The sequence below is a fragment of the Emydura macquarii genome, unplaced genomic scaffold (genome assembly GCF_026122565.2).
Source record: "Emydura macquarii macquarii isolate MOO-44397 ecotype Brisbane River unplaced genomic scaffold, CSIRO-AGI_Emac_v2 contig_2372, whole genome shotgun sequence".
Taxonomy (NCBI): domain Eukaryota; kingdom Metazoa; phylum Chordata; order Testudines; family Chelidae; genus Emydura; species Emydura macquarii.
The window spans coordinates 153595-168831 of NW_027132509.1; the positions used below are offsets into that span (position 1 = coordinate 153595).

The 15237-nt window shown below is 37.9% G+C and overlaps 1 protein-coding gene across 1 annotated transcript in view; it reads right to left on the reverse strand.

Annotated features, from left to right (window-relative positions):
* Nucleotides 1–15237, reverse strand: part of HSPA12A (heat shock protein family A (Hsp70) member 12A) — a 139749-nt gene that overhangs the window by 120715 nt on the left and 3797 nt on the right. Inside the window, exon 2 of the mRNA XM_067561295.1 lies at nt 12391–12475. The gene's annotated coding sequence lies outside the window, so the exon portion shown is untranslated. The remainder of the gene's footprint in view (nt 1–12390; nt 12476–15237) is intronic.

Here is a 15237-nt window from a genome sequence, read left to right on the forward strand (position 1 = left end):
TATAATGGGTTATGGAAAGCAAACTAAGATTATAGTATTGCATACAAGATGGCAGAGTATTTGGACCCAGCAGATTCATAACTGGGCCCAGTTCCAAGATGGCAGTGCACTGCACGCAGGAGTCAGATTAGGAGAAAAGTCGTGGTACAATCTCAAAGTCCACCCACCAGCCACACTCCACACACTGCTGATGCAAAATTAGATGCCACTCACAGCAAATTGTGCAGATCTTGAAGCTATTATCCTCTTCTTTCTTGTGTGAAATTAACAACAGTGAAGTAGCTAATCCTGACATATTGAAATGTTGTCAATAGGCTTCAGAGACAACAACTCATTGAAATGAATGGGAGAAGAGTTAAGATCTCAGAATTATTTTTACAAGATCTCTGCACACTTGGGTAGACATTTCTGCATTGATTTATACTCATAGTTCACATTATCTTTGCAACCATAAGCGCTGGTGAGTAATTAAAAAAAATTAAAAACTCAGATTTGGGAGTGCAAGAAGACAGACTCTTGGGAGAAGTGCTTGCTCACCCTTTATTATTTATTCTAATGTATAACATGAAAGCAACAGAAAAAATAACAGCAAATTCTGCAGTCTCTATTCCTTATCCAGGTAAATTTCCTGTTGACTCTGGGCTAGATCATGCTATCTCATTCCTCATGTGGAGAACACGTGTTAACCTCAAAGAGGATGTTTGTGTAAATTCATCAGAATATATTCCTTAACCTTGCATTTTGCTTGAGTAAGGACTATACGATTTGACCTTATATGTATTATCATTGGCCTTATTGTTTATTCTCCTGTTTAAAAATATTAAAAACTTGAACTATATTCATTACTACATTTGTGTGTAATTTTTTACCAGTATAGCAACATTGGCATAGTCACAACAAATGACTTTCAGGTCTGGTAAATGCAAAAAGCAGCCATTTATACTACTCATGACCATGTGTCATCACTTAATTAACTGTCATGGAATCTAATTACTTAAACAACACAGATGCTAATCATTATGGAATTTGATCTATCATGTTCAGCTGGAATACCCTCTGCTCATGCCTCCAAAGGTTTAGATAAAGACAATGAGAAGTCCTGCTTCTACTCTTATCTTGCCAGATGATCAACGATAGAACGACTATGTTGTAGAATAGTTTCATTACAGATTTTCTCTATCAGTGACTCTCTGCAATACCGTGGATGTTTTTCAGGCTTTGAAAAAGGTTGTAGCTTGTTTCACTGTTTTTTAAACATGTTTTAACCTACTGGCCAAATACACAGCAGTCAAAAACCTTATTGCCACCATATGAAACAAGTTATTTTTAATGTTATAAATTATTACAGCTGGATTACATAGTGAAACACCTATCCATTCCAGAAAAACTAATCTCTATTTGGACTTCTCTACTATTGAATTCTTCCCAACCAATAGATGGAGACATACCTAAATCTTTTGAAGATGTAATTTGCAAATAATTTTCTGTCTACCCTTCCAGGCTTGTCTACACTTAACAGTGCTGCAGAGACACAGCTGCACTGCTGTAACACATAGTGAAAACACTACCTACTCTGATAGGAGAGCTTCTTCCATCAGCGTAATAACTCCACCTCCCCAAAAGGCGGTGGCTATATTGACAAGAGAAGTCCTCCCATCAACATAGCACTATCTGCACCAGCAGGTAGGTTAGTATAAGTCTGTTGCTTAGAGGTGTGGATTTTCCACACCCCTGAGCGATATAGTTACACCAACATAAGTGTGTAGTGTAGATAGGGTGACCCGGTGTCCTGATTTTATAGGGACAGTCCCAATATTTGGGGCTTTGTCTTATATAGGCACCTATTATCCCCCACCCCGGTCCTGAGTTTTTACACTCGCTGTCTGGTCACCCTAAGTGTAGGCCAGGGCTCAGGATGCAATTGTTTGTGCCTTCAGCATGTGGATAAACAGCAGACCTTGCAGACTGGCTGAATAGAAGGGAAGGATGCAAACATGCCTCTGAGGCCTAGACGAGATTCCTCCTCATTACTGTGTGTAGCTGCATCAACCGCCTACAGGCTCCTTGGATGAGGCACACCAGACATGGTGGAGTCCAGCAAGGGATTCAGGGTCTGGTCCAAAACAATCAGCGTGCAGGTGAAGGGTGGAATCAGAAACTCTTCAGGGCAGGAATGGTCTAATTTTGCCTTGTACACTGCTGAGCACATTGTCTGTCCTTAAAAAAAAAAAAAAAAATCCAGCAGGTGAAACTCATTCATAATGGTGCACTGTTAAAATGTTACCATTTGTGCATCATATGCAGGAGCTCCTACTCTAAAAGTATTTAGTTCATGTGGCAAGTTATAAATTGCGCTCTAAAGCCTTTTAAAATGATTTGTAATGGTTTTGTCTACTATAGAAGAACCCAGTCTATAAAGTCAGACTGTGTATGAAAATGGAATAGAAGTACCAATGGGAGACAAGCTGATGAATTGGTTTGCCCAATCATTAAAACCCATCTAATATAATTGTTTTAGCTGATCTTGTTTAAGTCATTCCTTGAAACCGCAAAGAGAGTTCAGGAACAGGTCGATCTTCTATTCACATCATGCAAGGATCAGGCAGATAAAATCCGATCAGTTACCTGAGGATTCCTGCATTTCCATGTAATTATTCCCTGTTGTTTTAAAGCTTCCATCTGGAGGAAAGAAATCTGTTCCCCCTATGACTTTTCATAACCTCATGTCAGTATATTTCAGCAATGAATAGATTCTGCTGATTTCATAACAAAATTAAAATAAAATCTAAAACATGAAAAAAAAATCTGTAAATTCGCTAAGGGCCTGAATCATTACTGACTGAAGTCAGTGGGGATTGGATCAGGCCCTCAGCATTCAGTCCTGGCCTATGCTGCACAGGAGTTATTTCCCCACAAACAAGCAGCTTGGCACCACCTTTCCATGGCATTCCAGACAGTGAGTGGTATATGCATTGGTTAATGCACACTGCATCCCCAAGGAACATGTCTAGCACCACCAGATAGCTAGTGCATATGCTGCAGTCTACAGCATGTGTCAGGCTTGGGCTGTCCCAACCTCCATATTGAGAAACTGCAAAACACTACCCTGACCCCCAGCAATAAGGATCTGCCAGGCTAGAAAGATTCCTGTAACAGAGGAGGGTCCCAGCTGATCATGGCTTCTCTTCCCTCCACATAGCATGATTTAACCTTACACATCTGCTTTTTTACATGTACATTTACAAAAGACCTTACTTTGAAAATACTTACAGAAAGGAGCTGCTTCTTTATTTACATTGCAGAAATGGAGGAGAAATTGTTAGATGAAAAAACAAAATAATCAAATGACTTGCAAGAACAATGCACACATGAAAGAGCTCTCAACAGAGGAAAGCAAACTGCCTACTATGTTGGAACAGTATATATGTAGGTATCTTCAAATACAACTGGGACATGCAGTGAAATGTAAAGAGAAAACAGTTGAAGTAACGTCAAGGTTCTGGTTTGAACCCAGAAATGGAAAATAAATTCAATTAAAGGCTAGCACTCTCCTTAACTCAGCCCACTGTGTCTACTTTGTCCAAGCAGTTGAGCTAGATTGTCTAGCATGCTGGCTAGATTTATGCATGCAGCAACCTTACAAAAAGCTAACTACGTTAGACTAGGCTGCAGCTTTACAACCTTTTGCACAGATTCCCTGTGGGGTCAAGACAATATGCTTCCTTGACCTATCCACAAGTGGACCATACATGCGCTTTAGGCTCTAATATGTGCTGTAATATGTAGATGCAAGAAGATAAGACAGGAACTGAAAGAAAGACTTCAGTGTTTTTTTTTAAAATAACATTAATGTTGATCTGTATTTTGATAAATAAAAATACATAAATTAAAACCAACCTGACTCTTTGCCTAGAAAACTGTTTGGATGGCCACCGCTTTTCCTGCAGTAGTTGGTGGATAGATCTTGGACGTACCTGTTCAACAACAAGCTCCTGTATACTGTACCCATCTGGAAAGTGCACACCATGTTTTCAGTGCTCAGCAGATAAACCACAACAAGCACTTTCCATTTCAGTTAAAGGAGTTAGTTCCTCTTCCAGGCATACACCTAACTCCAGCTGATGCTCACTGTGGTAACATGCATAAGCCTAGATATTGGTACGGCAAGTGAAGATGTCAGACAACATGCAGCTGGTTATGATTCAACTGTATTTAACTGAACATTTAATGGATAAGAATCCATCGCTATTACTCTGCAGTTAACCAGTTCAATGCGATGTTTATCATCTGACCAGAAAGGCCCAAATCTATTGCAGGTAGGCTAAACTCTATTCAGGATGCTGGGACAATGAATATTACAGTAATATTGAGCAGTCAGCTTCAGTGTCTTTCACTTCAGTGTCCTCCAGGACATAGAGTACTACAGAAGTATTCCCACATGCACAACACAAGCAAAAATTCTTTTCCCACATAATCCAGTTGAAAGGAAAAAATCCCCTCTGCAAATTGCACTGTGGAACTCTCTTGCCTGACCTGCATCTGTTCTGCTTGCTGAACTATTATTAATGGCAACGGCATGAATGCTGGATATTCACTAGAGACCCACAGTGTAGATCAGAGAATTTTTTCTAATGTGGCTGTATAATAGAACTATTGAAATATACAGCTCTTGCAGTTACCTCATCACTTTAATAACAATATCAACATCTCTTTTGCCAAGACTGGGGTTCAGTCCTGATAAACTGAGCACATGAACCCTTGGCTATCCCGATTTATAATTATCTTGCTGCTTTAAGGAGAGTGCTCCTTATTGGAAGAAAGTGTTTCATAGGTTACTGGAACTGAATTACTTTCAGGAGCAGAATGTTGGTGATTCACCCCATAGACCTTGCTGCCATAAGGGACATTGGAACCCAAATGGATTTGCAGGGCCAATTTCCCACTGTTTTACAGGTACAACTTTCTTGCGTTCAATGGATTTGTACTTGTTTTTCCCCCCAGAGTTCAATTTGGCAGAGTTGTCTTTTGGAGGGGTGGAGGTAGGTGTGGAGAAGGAGAGGAGACTTCAAGATACATTTTTTCGAAAGAGTAAAGATATGAAATTCAGCATTCTAATTCCAGTTACATTTTTCCTACCAAATATTTAAAAAAATCATCACTGCTGCTGTATATTATGTATGCAATTATCAACACAGGATATAGTTTTCTTAATCATTTCCTGTTCTAAATTATTGTGTGATGTTGCTTTGTACTATTAAACAGTTACTACACTTCACCCTAGAGCAGGCTGCATTTCAGTAGTGTACAAAATGATTCCTACATGCAGTAAAGTTTGAATTCTTCAGATAGTGGAGGGAGGGAGGGCATGAAATACATTTGCTTAAATGGAAGAGTTTCTAATGCAAATGATAAAAAAAACAAAAAACTATGCAACTGGATATTTTGGATAAATAAATTTAGGATAATCTGGGTTTTATTCTAATATTTTGTGCCATCAGTTTCCCCAGGATTATTATTTATAAAATGTCGCAGTTGTGCCTGGCGCTTTCAAGATATAGTGCCAGGTTCTCAGCTCATGTAGACCAGTTTAGCTCTATAGAACTCAAAGCATCAGTAATTCATACTAACTCAGGATAGTCCAATAAGAAAGTCCATGCCCCCAATGAGTTTATAATCTAATTTACATGTCACAACATCTAAGAGAGAGAGAGTATTCCAGCAGGAGGCAATGGGTTAGAGTGTTGACAAAAGAATGGGAATGCTTTATTTTGATTTCTGAAAGAAAAATTGAGTTGCAGTTACTTGCGTAGTCTCAAAATGAAAGGTTATATAAATGCAAGATCATTAATGATTCATGATTGTGACAGCCTTTAAACTGTACAGCATCCAGGGTGCCCTGGCAGGGGTATTTAGTAAATGCAGGTATTATTCATTATATCTAGTTGCGGTTTCTAAGGCATATCTCTTAAAGACAAGTCAGTAAAAGGGAATTTTTTTCCTGGAAACATCTGCATTCATTCCTCTCATCTGCTTTTAGATTTAGACTGCAGTGCGTGGTTTCTGGAGCCCGTGTTGTTTCTGCACCAATACCCAAGGTTTATTTGGAGGGCTGCTAATGACCTCCCAGAGATAAACGAAATTGCCGATTTAGTCAAGCCCATTCTTGACCTTGACACGAGACGGGCCAGGCAAAGGGAAGAGCTCGAAATAGAGCGAGTAAAAAAAAAGGGAGATCAAACAAGAGCTCGGTTCTGGCCAAGACCCCCCCACATTCAGCTAACACCTGGCTGAGTTGGAAAACATGACCGACCCAACCTTCCTGGTGGAGCCGATTGAAGCTGTCAGCTCCCGGCTTGTCACCCGCTGCATCAGGAGGCCCCAGGCTCACACAAGAATCCTAATTAGGCAGAAATGGCACTTCTGCAACTGACCCACCAGGACCTTTGGCAAAGCATTTAACATCATTAGTTAACATTTTTATTTTAAAAAGTGTGAATGTAAATGAACAGCCAGTGCATTTCAATAGGGTTTGTCGGTGGCATCCTCTCCCCCCACCCCCACCACACCCACCCACCCACACACTCTTTGGCATGAATAGTTCACTTGTTTTGTCCAAAAGGGGTTGGAGATGTAGGAGAGAGTTTCTCAAAGGGAGCTAGATGCATTCAAAGCATAAACAAGCCTGAAATGATGAGCCAATCTCTTACCTTTTCGGGGGAGGACCGGGAGTGGTGGTGTGGGGGGGTGTTTACAAACAGAACTAAACACACAACCAACCTATGGTGAAAAGTTCCAGAGGGGTAGCCGTGTTAGTCTGTATACAGCAAAAACAAGAGTCCTGTAGCACTTTAAAGACTAACATTTAATTTCTGCAGGCATAAGCTTTCATGGGCTGCCACCCATTTCGTCAGATGCAAGAAACAGAAATCAGATAGGGAGTATATATATACCTCCAAGAGTAAGGAACAACAATGGGGAGGGTAGGTGTTAGCAAAGTCCATTCAATTAGAGTAGATGAGGCCTATTCACAATTGATTGATTAGATTGATTGATTAGAAGGTGAGAATGTGTGAACAGTGACAATTACTTCTTGTAATGAGATAACCATTCCAAGTCCCTGTTCAGACCCAGTTTGATTGTGTCAAGTTTGCATATGAGTTCCAGCTCAGCAGTTTCTCGCTGAAGTCTGTTTTTGAAGTTTTTTTGTAGAAGTATGGCAACTTTCAAGTCAGCTACAGAGTGTCCTGGGAGACTGAAGTGCTCTCCGACTGGTTTATGGATGTTACAATTTTTTATGTCTGATGTGTCCATTTATTCTTTTGCATAGTGACAGTCCGGTTTGGCCAATGTACATGGCAGAGGGGCATTGCTGGCACAGCATGGCGTATATAACATTAGTAGATGTGCAGGTGAATGAGCTCCTTATGGTGTGGTTAGGACCTGTGATGGTGTCACTAGAGTCAATGTGCGGGCAGAGCTGGCAACGGCGTTTGTTGTCAATGGTTGTGAATAGGCCTCATCTACTGAATGGACTTTGCTAACACCTACTCTTTATTTTACTAAACTTTACTTGAGAAAAGTTACCAATGTGCACATATATTTGCAAGATCAGGCCCAATCTTCTTAATTCTTAAGACTAGGGGCCCTATTGCAATATAAAAAAATAATAAGAGATTCCCAACCCTATTTACAGAATCAGAGTATGGAAACATATACTGCTTACGACAGACACACACACACGGTTCTTTTTCACATATTCACTGTGTTTTCTAAGATTTATAAATAGTTTCTACCTATCTATCAATTAATCAATCGATCAGTATTTTATACCCACCTCCCACAGCCACTTTGGAAATATAATCAAAACAATTTACAGGTCTATTTCTTAAAATAATAATAATAATGAAACTCTGGAAATTCTTCTCTGCATATAGCCCCAGCCAGCCTTGTTTGTGCTTTGTAATCAGGGTAAATCAAACAGATAACTTATTTTGACTAGTGTTCAAAATGTTCAGAATTGAGAAGAAGCTGAAGGAGGAAAAATTCCTACCTGCCTCTAGATTGGGAGTGTAAAGAGAGATGAAGTGCTGCAAGACCTTCTTACTCACAATAATTAGTGGGTAGGACAACTTGCCCATCATAATAGAGCATTTAGTGCTTTTAAGCTAAATACTTCAGCATATTAAGCAAACAGAAGAAAAGCATGTTACGCGATGTCAGAAACCTGAACTGTAGTGTTCAGAGAGCCAATGGCACTAAGGTACCCATGTTTGACCCCCTTTTCCATCACATGCCCATTCTCAGTCTAGCTGTTCAATGTGGCTTCTCCTCTCCAGCTGGGGAGCTCATTGAAAAGCTCTTGCTCCCTGCCTAGCTTTAGCACATTTTCTGCAGGTACCTCCCACTGTAGCCACAATGGGCTCTGGAAGGGAGGATTCAGACCTGTCAACAGCTACAGGAGGCAACTTCACAGCATTGTCTTAAAGAGCCAGTCTCATTGTGTGCAGCTCTGGACCCTGCAGCACAGATACCTGCTAATGAGATGAGACCCTTTTTCTTTGTGCATGTATTCCTCTGTTTCTCTTGCTTTTGTGCAATGATTTAACTTGATCGCTTTGGTCCTTACCCTGATTACACAGTGATCAGATAAAGTAATTGCCTGTAAAATATTACTCTGCAACAACTACTACGTCTTTGACTGAAAATGTCACGGCAATTGAAAAGCTCTTAGTACAGTTCAAGAATGATGTTGCAAAAGAGAAGCAGCTGCTGCATCTAGATGCATCTCTCTGTATATGTAATAAGCTTACTGTGCACCCAGCTCCCCTGGCGTGTCATCTGGCTTTCTGAGGGCCATTTTCAGCAAATTAGCAGTTTGCATGGGATTAAAAGAAGTTAATAAACACACACACAAATCCCAATGTGGAAATATTCTTCTCAGTTACCTTAGTCCTACATGCCATTTGTTCCCATGGATATGAACCCTGGGAGGAGAATATTATACAGTTCTAAATGCTACTGCATTTATATTTTCTCCATGTTTCCTGATCCACTTAAAACAACAACATACTCTCAAAAGGGCTGATTTGAATACATAGCCTTGGTAGATTGTGTCTGTGTAGGTGGTGAGAGGGGAGGGTCTGGAGTGGGCTAGGAGAACAGAGCGTTATTTGGATACTGCAGTTAGAAACTCTGAGTTTTATGTCCTCCTGTCACTTGGCGGCAGCAGTGACACATAAAATGTTCAAATCAGAGCAAGTCCACATTTTGTGAAGCTTTGCTTAATAGCTATAATAAATAGCCACTTTCAGAAGAATGCTATGGCAGAGAACAGGTTATTTAAATAAAATATAACTCGTTTCTTAACTAATTAGAGTAAAATCACGAAAGGAACAGAAATAGAGAGATGAATAAAATATTGGAAGCAAGCTGTCTCCCAATAGGCGACAGCATGAATTTCTGCTAAGAGTTTTTGCTAAGAGACATGTTGTTCATTGATGTACCACTGCACAATTTTAAGGGCACTTTTTGTATCACTAGTTTATCAACAAACCTACAGTCTCTAATGAAAGATGAGCATATATATACGGCCCCTAGAGATCTTGCAGGGAGAGGAGAGTTGAGCAGTAAGTGGATTTTTCAATATTATCTTTACCATCAGTGCTTGCCAGATTAAATTTAAACAAGACAAAGGAAGCACTTGGGTGTTAGTTTATTCAGAATAGGACTGAAAAAAAAGCTGAATGTCCCCTTCAAAAAAGCTACTTCTTCCAACTTTGTATATTACAATAATTACTTTTCTATTACATACACACAGTCATTTATAATATTCATGATTACTACAGCTGTCCCAAACCAAAACCTGTAAAACTTTAAGAACTTTTTAACACACCGTACTATTATATATTCCCTATATAATGAATGACTGTTTGAAGCTACTCAGACAACTAGAACATTAGAATAAATCCTTGAGAAATTGATCAGAAGGCAGAGTGCAGCAGAGGCTGCTGGAAGTACAATTCAATTTACCATATGGCACCACAATTTGTCATATGGATATCAAATGGCATATGCAAGTGCTAATTGTAGTGTTTAATAAGGCACTCAAGAGGTCAGGCAGTTTGATGACGTACAGCACATGAGCATGAGCACCCAGATCAGTCTGAATATGCTTAGACATTTAGAAACATCCAGGGCCTGATCCTGCAGTCCACTACACCAGTTTTATGCTACAGTAAGTCTATTGACTTCAGTGGAGAGGCCCATAATCCACAGTGTATACTCAGACTTATTATAGCTATTAGGTGTCACTAAATCATATCGATCCACGCTCTGTTCCTATTGTTTTATAAGGATAGTAATACAACTAATGCTCCAGAACTTCAATTTGTTAATTTTCTAGGTACATTGCAAGTCGTTGAGAAAGATGTGGGTTTCTTAGTGGTAGGATTGTAGAAAATAGTAGAATATAGTGTCTTGGATTTTTTCTCCATTGTGGGGATGGGGGGGGTCTACTGACTGAAAAATTGTGGACCTATATATTTGAAAACGTGAACTATAGTTTATGATGTTTTGTTCAGTAATTGGAGCTACCTAGAGACAAGGATAAATTGCAGTAAATCCCCACGTGAATCCTAGTAAATAAATATAGTGCATATACCCTATATTCCATATATCATACATAACAGAGTTCAGATATCACAGCTACATCTGGTACTTTGGTATGATGAATTATGTTAAAACATTGTAATGGTAGTATTGCCATTCATTGGATGAATTTAAAAACACCATTTTTAATTTTTTTTTTTTTTGCACTTGTGAGATAGAGAGGATTCAGTAGAAGAGAGGTAGGGAACACAGTTCCCTTATATAAATAATTCTGTTGGCTGGTTCCCAAGACAAATAAGGAACTGAGAACAAACAACTAATTTCAGTCTTATGTCTGGAAAGCAGATAGAGGGATTGGGAAGACTGGTCCTGACCGCTTGATATCTCGAGGAGAGGTGGCAACTGGTACTTTTGCTTGTCCGGAAACAACATGGCCTTTGAATGAAGTCCCATTACAGGCTGAGCTGATGCAAGAGCAGTTTAAACAACATTTTATTGCAACCTTTGAAATTATTATTTACAGGGACGAAACTCCAAAGAAATAGCCCCGTCACCTTCTATGGAACAAAACATAAAAAAAAATATCTGACAGTAGCTAGGGAATTTAACTTGCTTCTCTGACTTTTACTTTCATCTCATTATAGAAAATACTCTGAAGGGAACAAAAGGAGAATTACAAAACACAGAAACCAATATAATGCAAAAGAGTTTAATTGAGAGCTATGTGGTGTATTATAAAGTATTGTACTACAAGAAGCTACAAATTAATTTTGAGTTAAATCTTTAAGAAACTCCTTTTGTAAGATCATCTGATGAAGTGCCAAGTGCGCCTTTTTATTTAAAATAAAAATACTACTTTGTACTTCTATAAAAATGTAAATAGCATAAGAAATTTGTTTACAGTTGCTTTCCAATTGTTGCAATATACTACTTTTATCTGTTATGTATTTTTTGAAAGGAGTGGGTGATAGTATTTTAACTTTAACATAATGGTTTTACAGTATCCTGATAAATACAATTGTGTATATTTGTTACTTATCTCAGTCAGGTCATGAAAAGTCAACAGTATACAGTCTTCTCTCTTTGCTGTCTAAATGAGTGTGAGTGATTATTGTGACAGATGTTTGGATATGTTAAGTACAGTGTAATTGTTTTCTGGCTGAAGATGTGACTACCTGATTGGTTTACTCCACATACACCCAACAAAACACTGAACAGATGCATTGTATCACTTGAGGAAAAGGGTTTTCTGTCAGAACGTATTTTGCATCATTCTCAAGTTCTTCCCTTCTGGTTTTCTGTTGATAGTCATAATAGATGAAAACTAGGAAGTTGTAGTACAGTCTCTAGTTTGTTGTGTCAATGCAGATGACTGTAAGTACTATTATTTTATTTCCCATTTCAATAGCTTTCCAGTGCGCTACATATGGTTGTTCTTAAAACAATACATAAGCATTGACAGCTGAAAATGTAAAGCTTGATTCTGCATTCTTTTCTTAGGCAAAATTCCTTCTATACTTTTTGGATCAGATTCTGATCTCTATTATACTGGTGCAAATCTGGATTCACTCATTCCATTGAAATCAGTCACTCCAGATTTATTCCGCTGTAACTTACATCATTATCTAAGCCCAAGGACAGAAAGATTAGGTCCTTATGAAAATTGGTTTTGAGATTACACATATCAATGCCTTTACCATTCTAGGAATCTAAAGCATCAGGTTAATAATCAGAAGCATTTTTTCCTCTGTGAGTTATATTATATATCTTGTGTTCACTCACCTGGTGCAGTTTTCAGTCTTTATGTAGCGCTGAAGAATATGCAGTAAAAATCACATTATTCTGAAGTTACAGCTTTTTACTTTTCCTGAAATCCACAGAAGCAAGTAAAAAATTACTATAGCTATCCATATATCTGATTCTTGAGTTCTGGTTGTTGTCAGTGTTTTAATCAGGAAATGAGAGAAGGCACCTGCCAACTGAGTCACCTTGATACTCCCTCCCTACTGCAATAAAATTATATATGCAAGGGGCAGAGGGATGAGTATCAGCCATCGCTAGGGACTCAAAAATTAGGAAATGTTAAAGTTAAGGTTGCAAATGCAACCTTAACCCTGTCCCCTTGTGCAATAAAAGTAATCACACAATTTCACATTATTTCTCAAATAATATATCCTACTGTTTTTTCTAAAATCTTATATACAGATCTTGTAATACTCATACTGCTAATTTCACTGTCATGGCATTCCAGTATATCATTGATTTCAAGCCATCTTCTAAGAGATGACATGGACATGCATATCCTACTGACTTCAATGGAAGCTGAAGGTGCTCAGCCCCACTCAAGATCTGGCTTTCTGAAAATTTACACATTAACTCTATATTTAAATAAATGTTATCAGTATCTAAGAACTATATATTGAACTGACTAATTTTTTGCAGACATACAGTCATTTATGTTAGCATCTCAGTAGCTGAAGAAATATATCTATATAGTTGCATTTACACAGTATGTTATTTAAATAGATTTATGACTACATTTTATGTAAAGTGTAACTATTTTGGATTTGTCATGTGATTTGTCCAGTTTCTTAATAAGAAGGCAGAGTTAAAAATCAGGCACAAAGCTTTACCATTGGCATATCCTGACTTTTGACTGCTTAGCAACGCAACCTTAATATTCACTTAAAGTTTTTTGTGTGGAATTTCCTAAATTTTTAAAAAGGGATTAATGACATTTACCATCCTTCTGTGAGGTTTTACTTCATAAGGGTTCTCGAGTACAGGAAATGATTAATGACATTTACCATCCTTCTGTGAGGTTTTACTTCCTAAGGGTTCTCGAGTATAGGAAATGATTAAAGGCAACAGTGGAATCAATGGGAAGATAATTCAGGACTCCTTCACTCCAAGACTTGTACAGCATTTCCCTAGGTTAAAGAAAGCTATTTACATTGGACTTGTAGCAGCTCATGAGTAGAACTGCACTACAGCACTATAATATCTAGTCTGAAAATTATATTTATTTCATGAAAATTACTTGCAGTGAAAAAAGGGTTAAGTGAAAATTGAGATATATGTGTACTGCAGAAATCTGAATTAGTGGAATGGAGAAAATAGAGTACGTTGTAACTTTATGATCTTATGGGCTTATCCCAAAGTGATAATCAAATCTTTGCTCCAGATGGTACCATAGTGTTTGTGACATCCACTTTGAACTACAATCTAGTTATGTGTCAAGTAGGATAGACCATCATTCACAGCATCAGAGCTTAGGAAAGAAGGTTAAAAGTTCAAGGCATGCCTCAAATAATTAAGGTTGTAAAAGTCAGGGATGTATCCTGGGAAACAATGTCATTTTAGAAGAAAACATGATTATTCATTTTGTCTCCATACAACAAAAACTATATTTAAGTGAGAGAAAAATAATAGGAACTAATTCTGTGTAAAAACAATACTAAATTATCCTCTTCCATCTGAACTCTGTAATCCAGAAATTTCAGTTCTCTGGAGGGAAAAAAGGCATAAAAAACATTGAGCTAATAATTTTTCTCTATCTTTGTGATATTCACTTTAGATTAAAATATGCTTGTAAGTTAGCTGTAATTTAAAATTAGTTATTTTCAATATATAAAGGATAGTTTAACCATTACATTAGTCATTGGTTCATCTGTAGTGACGGTCTCTGAACGTTCCATCACGTTGATCAGCAGTTCAAAAGCTTACAATGGACATAACTGGCATATAACTCTCCTTCACTAAAGGTACACTTTAGTTCAATGGCAAATCGCTGGTTTTAATAGGGTTCATTTGTGTGTAGGGAAGAATATTTCCATTCCATTGCTTGAATTGCTGGGTGAAATTTTCTGTCACACCAGAAATCAGTCAGGATAATCATAGTGATACATTCTGGTCCTAAAAATTTACGAGTGTTGGACCTATCTCCATGTAATTAATTAGAAAAAGTGAAAAAATTGCTGACTATTTCTGAGTCTGGACTCTATTTTGAAAGTGTTCTGAAAAAGAAGGATCAGCTGTCTCTAAGCAATTTTTTCCCACCTTTAAGTAAATATCTAATTAATCCAGGGGAGTCCAGCCCACCCAACCTCTCCATTCACAAACTCAAATATATGTCCCTATTTTTCTGCTCTACAGGTCTCTCACCTTGGTTGTGAGTTTTCATGGGGTTTTTTGTTTTAATTTTTGTTAATATATGCTCTTTGAGTAGGTTGCAAGCTTATTAAGGCTACCTTGCTATTATTTTTGAAATAACATCTTATTGCTACTTTGGTATAAGGCATAACTGATTAATAAAGATATACATTTCTGTTTATTTCTTTTCTTATCTTAATAATATACTTAAAATAAAAAAATTCACAAGGATCTTTAACACATAGGCTTTGTGTGTGCTAACAAGTGCATTAACTCAACAGACAATAACATTGCCAAGAGAGTCATTATGGTCTATTGTGTCAATGATCCTTGAACTAAGAAGCCTTTAAGTAGGCCTTGACATAATCGCTCATAAATAGCCCCTTCATAACTTGGGTACAAAGGAATCTTGTAGTAGGCCTTGAAATCATAAACTGAAACTGCTCCTTACAGTATCAATAACCTGTGTACTAAGGA